Source organism: Chrysoperla carnea, chromosome 5 (genome assembly GCF_905475395.1).
Source record: "Chrysoperla carnea chromosome 5, inChrCarn1.1, whole genome shotgun sequence".
Taxonomy (NCBI): domain Eukaryota; kingdom Metazoa; phylum Arthropoda; class Insecta; order Neuroptera; family Chrysopidae; genus Chrysoperla; species Chrysoperla carnea.
In genome coordinates, this window is record NC_058341.1 from 32,173,232 (window position 1) to 32,186,753 (window position 13,522).

Sequence of the window (13,522 nt, forward strand, 5' to 3'; positions counted from 1 at the left end):
AAAAGAACTTCATTTTCTCACTTCTACCTTGGATGATACTTCTGCGTGAGTCAACTTTTGGGTAACACATCGATTTACAGAATTTGTATCATTAATTTTTTAAACCAGTTATTAGATAATTTAGATTAGCAAAAAAATATTAAACGCAAGAAATTGTCCAAAATCAGAACCTGATTTCCAACTTTTTGCCACTTGTATCTCCTAGTTACAATTATTGTTATTTTTGGAGTCGGTGTCAGCCTAGTTAATGTATCAAACTGTTCACAGTTGTTTCCTTGGCTGACACCGACTCCAAAAATAACAATAATTGTAACTACATTATATTATCGTTATTTTTTACTTTTTAGTGCATATTAATTTGTTTTTAAATTGTTTTTTTTTTTAGTCGGTTTTTTTTTTGTTAAAAGTTTTTTTATTTTATGATTTTTAGTGAATGTAAAGTACACTAACTAATTTGTCATTAAAAAAGAGTAATCGAAATCGGTCGGTGTGATACTGAGTTATTCGTCCATTTGTCGCGCACATACTTAATGAACATTTAAGACTTATATGGTTTTCACATTGATGTCATTGTCAGAACTGGACCAAATTGAAATGGAACTACATGGGAAGCACTAGCTTTCAAATAGATAAAGAATCATCAAAATCGGTTCACCCAGTCAAAAGTTCTGAGGTAATAAACATAAAAAAAATACAGTCGAATTGAGAACCTCCTCCTTTTTTGTTTGAAGTCGATTAAAAATAACAATTTACGTTTATTATCTTGTAGTACGATTTACGTTCAAGATTTCTTACAATTCTTTGGATTGATATTTTCATTTCTGTGGAGCTATTATCGGACGATTTTTTAACGGGTATCAACGAGTAGGATAATATTATGATTATGATTATGAAGTAAACAATATAATAATTCAAATATATAAAATAAATAAGTTTACTTTTTATGAGTTTATTATTATTATTATTATTATACCTATATATTTATAATATATATTTTATTTATATTTACATACTATGCCCGATTTCAATATTCCTTTTCCGCAATGCTGTTATGTCTCTTACATGCATTATATATGATATTTGAAGTTTATACAAAGTTGGTTTATACTTGTTTAAAATTACAACGTTTTACTTATATAAATATTATAATAATATAATGCACGAATATTACTGTTTTTGAAGTTTTTAGTATGTGTTTCATTGAGTAATAATAGTTTAGTAACTTTATAAGCAAAGTATGCTATAATAGGTCATCGACATAACTTACGTTATTCTGCTGGTTGTTTTCACATTCTATACTTATAATGATAACCCAAAAAGGAAGAATTCATCCTTCGTTGATGCTTAGAAAAAGAGATTTGAAGTGAGGAAATGTTAAATTAGAGAAGCAAATATCCGCCAAAGCAAGTTGGTGAAATAGTGATGTAAGAAAGAATTGGGCAATGATTGGAATGCTAAATTCCTCGCCGTTCCTCGTTCTTCCTCGTTGTGGATATGAATGCAATATTAACTATCATAAGCTTGATTCCATTCAATTATTTCCAGGAGGTATGTCGGCAGATTTGGCTTATTTTTCATAGCCTCCGAATAATGTCAGCTGTGAGGTCCCGAAATTTGATCGTTTAGATCGCGAGATCATCAGCTAAAAATCACTGTCTTATCAGTTGTTTTTTACGATATTAAAAATTATCTCGATACAATTGAAAAAAATAGAAGAGTTGAAAGGAATGTTTATAAAATAAAATGTTAAAAAAAATTTCAGATATTAATTTCAGATATTAATAAGCCCTATTAAGTTCTTGAATTTAATTTCTCGTTAAATTCTGTCGAAAAAAAAATTTTACCATAGCTTTGACATAGGAACTGCGAATAACATGCTGGAAATACCTTAAATGATTTCTTTCTTGAGTAATTATTGTTCCAGCTTCTGAGAACATAGAAAAATCGTAATATAGAATCCGGTTCTTATTTGCGGATCGAGTGGAAAGAGAAACACTTATCTTTCGTTAATAATATACAGAAGATGGCAATGTGACGGCTCTATTCTGAAACATCGATGTTGAAATGATAATGGTACATATGTAATGAGCCTTCGATTTCTTGGAATCTTAGACAAAGCATCGATTTCTTGGAATCATATATGTATTGGTACCATCGAAAGATGCAGTTCAGAGGTAGTTTAAATTGTCATTATATTTGGCGTTAAGTCATTAATGGGTTGAGAATGTCTCTGATTGCACCGTGGACATAGATACATAAGTGCAAACCTTGCAATATTAGTACTTCAAAGTCCAATTATACTCTTTTCTGGTTCTAATACTACGTTTAGAACGAGAAACTTGCAATTTCCTAGAATAACCAAAGTTAAATACTACCAAATTTATTAGCCACAATTTTTATGAGGTGAAAAAATTGATTCGGAGCGAAATTGTTTTCTTTAATCTTTGAAAATATTTTTCACCATAACAAAATGGTCGTTATATATAAAGTGCTGTTGCAATTGCACCATTTTTTTTTAAATTTCATAAAAAAACCATTTTCCATTTTCAAAAATAAATTGAAACCACAAATGAAATAGTACTGACTATTGGCGCATAGTACGAAATTGAATTAGTATTTTATGTATATTAGAAATATAGATGGATAGATAGATAGCTGCATTCGAATACTTGTGTATAGTAAGTTTATACAAATTATGCAAATTCGATTCGAAACAAATCAGAAGGACATCAGATTGAATTGAATGAAGAAACGTTTAAACAATAAAAATCGAAAGAAAATCTGATAATCAACTTTAAGGGAATATAAATGTTATCAAAGTTAATAAATTAGAACTGGATATTTCGATTTTGAAGTATGTAAGTCGTTGCTAAATTTGATGACGGTTTGCACACTGGTGATTTGGTGTGTGTTCAATTTTTACTTTTCCAAGTATCTAACATTTTGTGACATCGGTCAATCAGATCCTATCAGATGACTAGTGTTTGGCTAATGAGCGTGATCCTTATAGGCCAACGATATTCGTGTATTTTATCACTTTATTTAAACATTTAAAATGAGAACTAAAAATTAAAATTACAAACCAAAAATAAATTTTGAAAGTAAATAATTTAAATTTCAAAATTTATGATTAATTCTAAAATACAACTTTGACTTTGCTTTTTTCATTAAATCCGAATTTGGTATTGGCCCCTTTTCCAAATTCATCGTTTCATTGTCGAAATGGCGGTTCTTTGCTATACAATGACTTATTGGACATTCGAATTATTTGACGTTAAATATTTTGGATTCAAATATGATCCTCTCATGTTAAATTTGATCTTGATGTTTAGAATTATTTTAAAATTAAACATAGGCTAAAAATTAATTAAACATATACTCTCTCTGCGTCACAAAGTTTGGACAGAAAAAATGTAAAAAAGGTGCCTTACTTTTTTCCCTAAAATATATTTGGTGAATACATGTCATACATATACATATACATGTCATAAGAATCCTTAAAATTTTAAAACAAATTTTAGAAACCTTTAAATTTTTATTGAATTAATAAAAATGGAAAATCAACTAGAGCAGATTTTGTGACGCAGAGTATACATAAGAGATAGAAATAATATTAAATCAATAATTAATAGAAAATTTTGAATTAAAAAAATGATCCTTTATTTATTATGCGAAATATATCTTCGAATATCCGATTAATTCGGCAAGAATTGAATTTCTCAAGCAATCTATTTGTATGTAAACGAAAGAATGTGTAGCAATTTCTCAAAATGGTGAGAAGTAGAGAAAAACTTTAAATTGGCAACTTGATCTGATTTATATGAAAATTCTACAGAATTTTTTTATTTTTTGAAAAATGTATTTTACAAAAAATTTATATTTTTATAAGGTCGAAGTTTATAGCTATAACATAAGTTATAGATATAAAGTTTCCTTTTAAATAATGTTAAATTGAAGTTCAAGGTTGAATTAAGATAAATCAAAAAATATCCTCGTCTTAAATACATTTCCGGAAATTTATTTGTGATTCCGGTTTTTTTCTTAAATTTGGTAAACAAACATAAAATCTAACATTGATACAAATACTAAGCTGGTTTAAAAATTGGTGAAAAAAGAATTGTATAACGATAGAGTAGATATATTGTATTATGTATTAACCTCACGTAATATTTTCTTTTCTATAGTTTTTTATCAATAAATTACATCCCATTGTATATATTAAACGTCCAATGAATACATTTGATACTTCGTAAGGTAATATAATATACTTTTATTCATATAACAACAACCTATCAATGAATATCTTCTCCATAAAATTCAGAGCTTATTTGGATATAAATGTCTTACAAAATACAGGGTAAGGCAAAGAAGTGTGCGATTTTTAAAACGAAAATTTATCAATATTTCCAAATATCTTAAAATCCGCATAAAAACATTTAATTAACAACCGAAATTGTAAAATTACTTAAAGAAAATTAGTCCAGTAAGATGGCGTATATATTTGAAACACCTTTTATCAGTTGCGTTCTTTCGGTGCTTCAAATATGAATAATGGGTAATCCAGTTACAGTTTATTTTTTTCCTGATACATTTCTTTACAACTTAACTTACACAAAATGTTGCAAGTTTTCCGACCCGACTTATAAATTATTCTTACTTTATTAAATACCTTCCCAAAGAAATAAGTGTATGAAAATATTTGAGACTTATGTTTCAAATTTTGAAGGTGGATTCTGTTAGAACTCGTTATATACCATAGTTTGAGAAATATCTATTGCTGCCTAAGATTTAGAGAAAAACACATTAATTTCCTTCCTTTAAATGTAATTAATGGAAAAACGAGTTTCGCTTTTACAATTTTGTTTTCAAGAAAATATTTGTCATGCTTTGAATTAATAAATATTAGTTTTTCAAATTAATCTTAATAAAATTAGCTTTCTTACATTATAAAGCATACGTTTAAAAACTCTTAGGATTAAAATGTTAAAAACTTCAACAGATCAAATATAAAAATTTAACATTGTAAGAGGTATTAAAAACTCTACCTGCTTCTAAGGCATTGACGAGAATGCATATACACGATTTAAAGATGATCCTTAGAAAACGTAATCCGACACTTTAGTAGACCAATACGTCCAATAAAAAATTTATAAAAGGTAAATAATCTCCAAAAAAGAAGATTTTCGTGCCAGTGATGATATTTATTGTGAAATTTTCTGTACATTCCAGTTGTCCGAAAATTACAATAATACGACACCCTCTGGTTGTTAATAGTGGCGGATTAGTGAGATTGTACTGTATTTACACAAAAAAACAATGAATGTAATTTTTTAAATGCTTTTTTATTTTAAGATTGTAAGTAACTAATGTGGAAAAATTAATGGGTTTTTTGTTTTGCAGCGTTTTCCAAATCATACACTGTTCTGCCCACTCTGTATAGATAAACATGAAATATTATAATTTGCAAATAAAAGTTCTCAGAAGTAAAGAAAACTAGTTTAAAACAATCGATTTATTTCAGTTCTTATTTATTTTATGACTTATTTTAGTGTTGTCTTTTCAGTGATGGAGAATAACTAACATGTAAACACTTGAATGTATATCAACTTGAAACTCTTGAAATGTTGATAGTTTATGAGAGTAATCGATTTACATAAGTTAGGAGTATCGAGAGAGGCTAATAGTTTTCGAGGTTCTTCCAAGGATCTTTAAGCAGGTAGTGTCAGCAAGTTCAAAATTTTTTTTTTTTATATGCGCTTCCATTTTCATATAGCATTCTTTAAGTTCTCTTTACGTTCACCGCTTTGTTTATTGCCAGCCAAGCTTCATATTATTACACCGGCGTAACTACGACTTATTCTATGTTTCTTTCCATCGCAGGTTTTTAGGCTTAGAATTACAGTATTATAGAAAATTTTACCAACCGTCTGAAAAAATGAGCCACCATTTTCAAGGCATGGTTTTCTGAATGCCTGTCTTATTAGCCATCTTCTAGACCATTCCGAACATAAAGATAAAGTGATACATTCATTGAGTCAGAGAGTCAGTCAGTGATTAGTGAATGAAGTGTGCGAATTTAGCATAAATATGTAATTATATACATTAATACCAAGACTAAACAATGTTTTTGACATCTACTTAATAGTCTCAATTTGATCAAATTTTTCTCAAATTTCTTCGTCGCTGAAACAACGCCAAAAAAGATATTTTTTATAAATGAGAAATTTGCTAAAAGGGATCTCAATCAAATAATTTATACGAAAGATGTTTCTAAATGCAGCAAGCTTTCAGTTCTTAATTTTATAGATTTACAAGCTTTATAACAGCTTTGTAGGTGTTCAAGACATAAGCTTCAAACATTTCATAAAACTCTTGAGTCGTGCCTTGACCGAGCAACGAATAAAAAAACAAATTTTTCTCGCTAGAATCCTTTACAACAGAAAATAATAGTTGATATTTGGTACTACTTACTATATAGTGCTGTTCACTCGCACTCATAAATAACATTTTCGATCATAGAAAATTCCACAAAAATGATCTGACTTTTTGAAAATTTAAATTTTTAATAACAAAGATGGCTGTATTAAAATTTCAAAATGCCTTAGATATATTTTTGGATTTTTGGCAAACTACATTTTGCAAATATCTAGTTTGGTTTTAAAACCAATAAACTAATCTGGTTTTTTGATTTTTCAACTTCTCAAATATTAAATTTGAGGATAAAACAATAATTAAAAAACAAAAAAAAGGAATTATTTTAGAAAATTTGTGGATTGGACAAATTCTTTCAGGAGTTCACTTCGTATTCATAGAAGAAGTATTTTAAAAGTTTCGAAGGAGTTTCAAATACCTGATCTAAAATGTCTCACTCAGCTCTCCCACTAGTCTGCCATACGTATAAGAAGAAAATAATATTTTGTATGATAAATCGTCCTGTATATGTTGGCGTTATACATACTTTCATAAAAAATTCAAATAATTTATTTAAATGTTAGTTTTGTGTAGTGATACGATCAAAAACTTATTTTATATTCTATATGGAATTTAAAAAAACAAGCACCAAAACGAAACACACGAAAGTAGTATGTTTGCTTATTTCATACAATCCGTGGGGACATTTATCCAGCAGAAGGGGAGGTAAAGGGAATGGTTTGATACCTTTAAATTGATTAACATGATGTTGAAGAAGATCAAATTTTTAAAATTTTTTGTAAGCCCAAAAAAAGACGGTTGTTATTGCGTTAATAATTTTGCCATGGGATAACCGGAGGGTAAAAATATATAAATATTTGTTTGTGGGGTAATTGTGATCCCAGATTGCATCGAGGTTTGATCAGTGGTTTGAAAATCACCCTCTTTTTTCTTAGTTTTGTAGAGATAAATGATAAACCTATAAAAAGGCACTATGAAGAGTAAAATGTTTGAATTTTTATATTGATACTAGCGGCCCCGACGGACGTTGTCCCGTAAAAACGTAACTCCAATTCATGAATACCTATACTACGTTTAGCCTGTCCGCTAAACCCATCCGCTAAACCCCAATTTAACTCCTATTTATTGGAGTGGCCTGACCTTCGACCTTTGGCCTGACCTTTGATAGTAGAGCTCGCTGCGCTCGCATATGGCTCTAATAAATGCCTATTGACAATACCTGAATACTATTAAAAATACATAGTACACATAGTATACATAATGTGATATGATTTATATGCGCTCCCACCATTTAATGAAATTTCATTTTTTTGGTACGGAGCCCTCAAAAACAGTTGTACTGGACCAAATTGTAAATCTAAATCATTCTCGAATCTCCACGAACACACACAAAAAATTTCATCAAAATCGGTCCAGCCGTCTAGGAGGAGTTCAATTACATACACACGCACACAAGAAATATATATATTAAGATATTTGGATTTCCTAACGCTTTCATTATAAATTTTAAAAAAAATGTTTACAAAAACGATTTTTCTTATTTTTATTAAGTTGGTATTAAGTTTTGAAAATTACACTTTAAGTACACCAGTTAACAGTTTTTTAATGTTTATAGACATCAATACTATAGGAAATTAACGCCCATAAATAAACTCACTTTTTGCCTATGTCCAAATAATTTAATTCTATAAAATCTGACTATGATAGGATAAAATTAAATTTTTTTGATTTTGATGACGTCATAGAGTATAAAAAATTAATTTTTTTGATATTTTGGGTGAATTTTATCCGATCTGAATAAACTTTTTTTCTGAAACTAGCTAATTTTGAGTCATATTTTCCATTTTTCATGTAATTTACTCATTAATATTAATACCTGTGCCAAGTGTGGAAGCCATGATAGTGAAATTTTGAAATTTATCAACGATACATTAAATTTGATTACAAATTTGAAAAATATGACCCAAAATTAGTCCGCTTACATATTTTATTTATCAAAATTGGAAAAAATATGAATATGAAAAATAAAAATAAAATTTCTTTGATTTTGATGACGTCATAGAGTATACAAAAATTTTATTTTGATATTTTGGATAAATTTTCTCCGATCTGAATGGTTTTTTTTGAAACCCACTAATTTTAAGTCATATTTTCCATTTTGCATGGAGTTTATTCGTAAATAATATCCCTTCTTCCAAATCACGCGATAAAAGCTAATAATATATAATAAGATTCTTTGAATTATTTAGATTTGTTTACAATACACAAACAAAATTATCCTGGATAGATATTTCAACATTCGAACAGGATTATATCCGGATAATTTGTTACATAAATCTATGAGGTACTAAAATATCTATTACAGATAACACATACAACATATCATAGTAAAACGGAAGTGTTTGAACACCATACAAACCGTACATACTCTAATTTGTTGTTAATTGTCCGTACCAGTACCTACCATTTGATTAGCATATCAGATTTGGCAATATACGATATATTATAATGTAAATTGTGGTGACATTCTTATCAGTGGTCAAACCCAAATAGTGTTAAATTTGATTTTATAACATTGCCCTCGTTTTCGTTGTATATTTTAAATAAATACGTTTTCGTTACAATAGATACATACACACACAGTTAGTTAGAATGCCCTTGGGTTTAGATCGATACATATTTTATAAATAAAATACGAAACAAAAACCAATAATAATAAAAGTGTTGTAAAATAAATTGAAATATGGGGTATAATTAAACGAGCTTTTTTTTTATGTGTGAAATTGAAAGGTACTATGCAAATACTGGGTGGCTTAAGATTAAGGCACTTATGGGCACCGGTTACTCTTTATACTTAGTAAGCACTCCAGGTAATTTTCTTATTCTCCAATGAGAGTAAGCAAGAGTGGTATGTTCTGAGGTGAGACTCACTCAGTGCAAATACAGAGTTCAACTAATTATTTATTTAAAAATTAAATCATTTATCTGGGGTAAAATATAATAATTTTATATTTATTTCATTAATTTTATAAACTGAAAAGCAATGGTCTTTTCCATTATTAAAATAATATATAAACCAAACAAAACTATCCCCAAAAACATTTTCCCCTTCCCCAAATCTTCTCATTGGCATGTGTATAGTAAATTAAAATTCCTCTTGTAATTCTTTTAACAACAGTAAACTATTTTCTGTTTATAATTTTAGATTCTAATCAGGTAGTATTTAAACGCTGTATTTAAACTATTTATAACACTTCGAAATATATCTTTCTTGTTAATTAAAAGCCATAAAGAGTACACCAAAGTCTGTCCAGCACTGGCTTAAGGGTATACGATAGCCATCGTTATACATACTGATCATCACGTTAGTCAAGAAAGGGGTGAACCTCGGAATCTAACGGAATAAGCGGAATGTTTGTACAAACCTTTGTTTTGATAATACAAAAGTTTCGTTGAAATATTAGGAAGAAGACCGCGATATTTTTCATTCGATTGACTTGAATTGTCAAATAATAAAGCAGAAAAATTTTACGAATTTTATCACGTTAGTCAAGAAAGGAGTTCAACCTCGGAATCTAACGAAATAAACTGAATATTTGTACAAACCTTTTTTTTATAGTACATAAAACGAGTATTATCTCCATAGATAAATGATGTGTTTTTCCAATTTTTAGATTCTGTTTATTCAGTTTTTTCCAGTTTTTTTTATTACCATTAAGAAACGACTCAACTAATTCTGCTGAAAACTCTTTCCTTTCTTAAATACGCGATTACGCGTGGAATAAGTCCAGTCACGTGTTAATATCTGTATAACTGGTTCGCGAGATAATTGAGACGAAAAAATCCGAACGAACATACACACATACGAACATACATTGAAAAGGTTTGATTCGGGTACTACGGCCTTAAAACCGCGGAAATATGTAAAACTGGAGATTTTTAAAATTGGCCCTATTACATTAACTTTCTCTGGGAAGTTAAAAATTTAACAAGAATGGTTTACCACGCCAAGTTCTTTGACCATATCATTTTAATATGCATGTGTTCCCTAAAATATTATATTGTATACTAATTCCACATAAATTAATTTGCATATTTTAAGAGCTTTAATTTAAGTATAAATACCTTTTATATTCATATAATTACATATAAGTTATAAAGGTATTTATGCATAATAAACATTTTCATGCAAGGTATATATGAAAGAGAAAGGACAATTATTTCCTGAATGAAATTAATTGAATACTTTAAAATTTTTATAATAAAGCATTCATAAGCTTTATATACTTTACCGTCTATAAATAAAGTTCTATTATTTAAATAATGAGACTTGCTTTCTATACTTTTTTAAATACTATTCTTTAGAAATAACCTAAATAATACGCGTACAAATATTTATACTTTTAAAATTTAAGTAATAGCACTAGCACTGATCAATGGTCAACGTTATTACGATGGATCGACCAAAATTTCGAATATCCATAATTTTAAACTTCAAGTTATAATACTGGCGCAAAGCCCTTTCCAATCGGCCAATGTTATTATGATGATTACATCCAAGTTTTTGTTTTTTGACCTACCAAACATTTTTTTGGTGGGCGTCCGCCCAGCTTTCCTTTTAAGGATATTAACGAAAAATTCACAAACAACTAAGCAATTTAATAAACTTATGTTGTTTTCACCTTGATATTTAAGATAATGTATAATTTAATGATCGCATAGAGAAAATGGATAATAGGGCATCCTTTCGCTTAATTTATAAATTACAGGTTTCTTTATAAAGGTGAACAAGGTAAAAGCTATTTTTTATTGCTTTTGATTGATTGAATTTATCTTATTGAAAAAAGTTTCGATATAAAAAAAATATTGGAAAATAAATAACACTTATATTTGTATATTATTTACATCTGAAGATAAATTACTAGTTTTTTATTACATGATATATAGGGTGATCAAATTGGATATATACATTTTTCATTTGAAATAAAAATAAGATAGTGTCAGATTTATATATGTCAGATAAATATTATTTCTTTTTCATTTTAAAAATTGGGTCATAGTATTTTTATTTAAAAATGATTTCACGTAAAAATTTTCCAAATTTTCCATTTGCATTGCCGTGCTTTAAACTACACCAAGCTGTTAGGTGTTGCGGGTATAAGTGAAGCGCCAACTTTGTTTGTTTACAAAGTCATGTAACAAAAAAGTGATCGTCATCGATTTCTTCATGAAATATTGAATCTGGTGGAACCTTAAAAACCCATGTCCACGAATCACGTTCATAAAAAATAACAGTTTGGAATGTGTTTTGGTATTGATGGAGGTGTAATTGTAATAAAATTGTCAAGATCCAATGTCTAAAATTTAAAAAGCTGAATATCTTTTATTTTATTTAAATTAAAAAATGTATAGCTCTTACCTGTTCATCCTTATCCAAAAAATATTATTGATTGTGAAACTATTATCAGAAATTTTGTTTCCTTATAGAGAGGCTGCTCTGGCTATAAAAATTTAAGCTTCAGATTCTTTTTCTTAATATCTCGTTGGCTGCTAGATTTTTTAAACAGTTATTCAGACCAATTTTGGAAAAAATATTTTTGCGAGCATGTTTGAAACTTATTTAACAGTTCGAGCAAAAGGTTGTAAACAAAATATTTTGCCTAAAGGCGTTACGTAAATACCCAGCGTTAAGTACTTTAAGAACCAAGTTCACTAAAAGCCCAGTTTAAGAAAAAATCTTAAAAAAGAGCATTAAAGATATTCCTGTTTTCTATTTTAAAATTCAATCGCTGAATAAATCATTAATTGGTAGGTTCGATTTTTAAATTAAATAAATTTTTTACAAATGAAACAATTTTTTTGCGCAATTAATTGCTGTTATTTTCAAAAAGTCGAGTTATTATTGGATTTGGAAACTAATACTTCTCTGAAAAGTTGATGTCAACAACGTTTTAATAAATTGGAGCGTTGTCGAAACCACTATGACCTATACTATTCAATGATAGCAAGCACATATTGCAAAGCTTATAAAGCACATTTATAAAACACACGAAAAAGAGAACAAGCATCACACCAAATAAGGAAACACACACACACACACTACCTTCGTAATCGTGTTGATTAAAACTGTAACTAGAATGTTTTGGACCGAAAAGTAAATGTGTTCGTAAATGATGATGACTATCGTCCACACTTTGATATGTACTTCGTGACGCTGGTTTACCACTGTAATTTGTTGTTTTTACTTCTTGAAAACCTTTTCTGAACATCAAATTCATTTTGATGCTGTATTATTTTTCTTTTGTATATATTCTTAATTTAAACACACGTTTTGTTTAATTGTTTATAATATTTATTTATTTTAATAACAAATCACAATTACTTAAAAAAGCCATGATAGTCTTAAAAAAAATGAAAATAATTTTTAGAGCAGAAAATTTTAACAAAGATAATGACAGTGATATTCCCATTTTTCCATATCTGCGAAGGACAATGAAAAGTATATCACTTTGGACTAGAATGAGGGGAAAAGTGCGAGAAAAGTTTTTGGCAATCGAAAGTATGAAAGTGAATACCATGATGCCTACAAAAAAAATATTGGAATACGTTCTGTTATCGGGTAAATAAGATTAGATAAAGAAAATGGAACTTTTTGACGTTACCCACGCAGTTCATTCGCCAATTTTCCCTCATTTTACTCAAAATTATGGTTTATTAGTTTATTTTAATTAATATATTCATTATTGGATAATATTTTATTTATTGATTTTGAACAGTCTCTGTAAGTACACAGAGTTTATAATTATAAAAAAAAAAATAAATAAAAAATAAAATAAAAAAATAAATAATTAAAAATATCAATAACTCTACTGCGTTAAATTAAATCTGACACAAGTCCTGTTATAGTTTTTATGGCGATTTTAACAGGCGGAGCCCATTATTGGGAAAATGTGTATGTACCTAAATTACAGGACTTGTTTCTTTCTTTTCAGGTTTTATTCAACGAAATCAGGTTCTTGATTTTTTAAATATTCTTTTAAATTTTTCTATTTTGATACTCGAATTGTTTGATTAATTTTTTATTATTAAT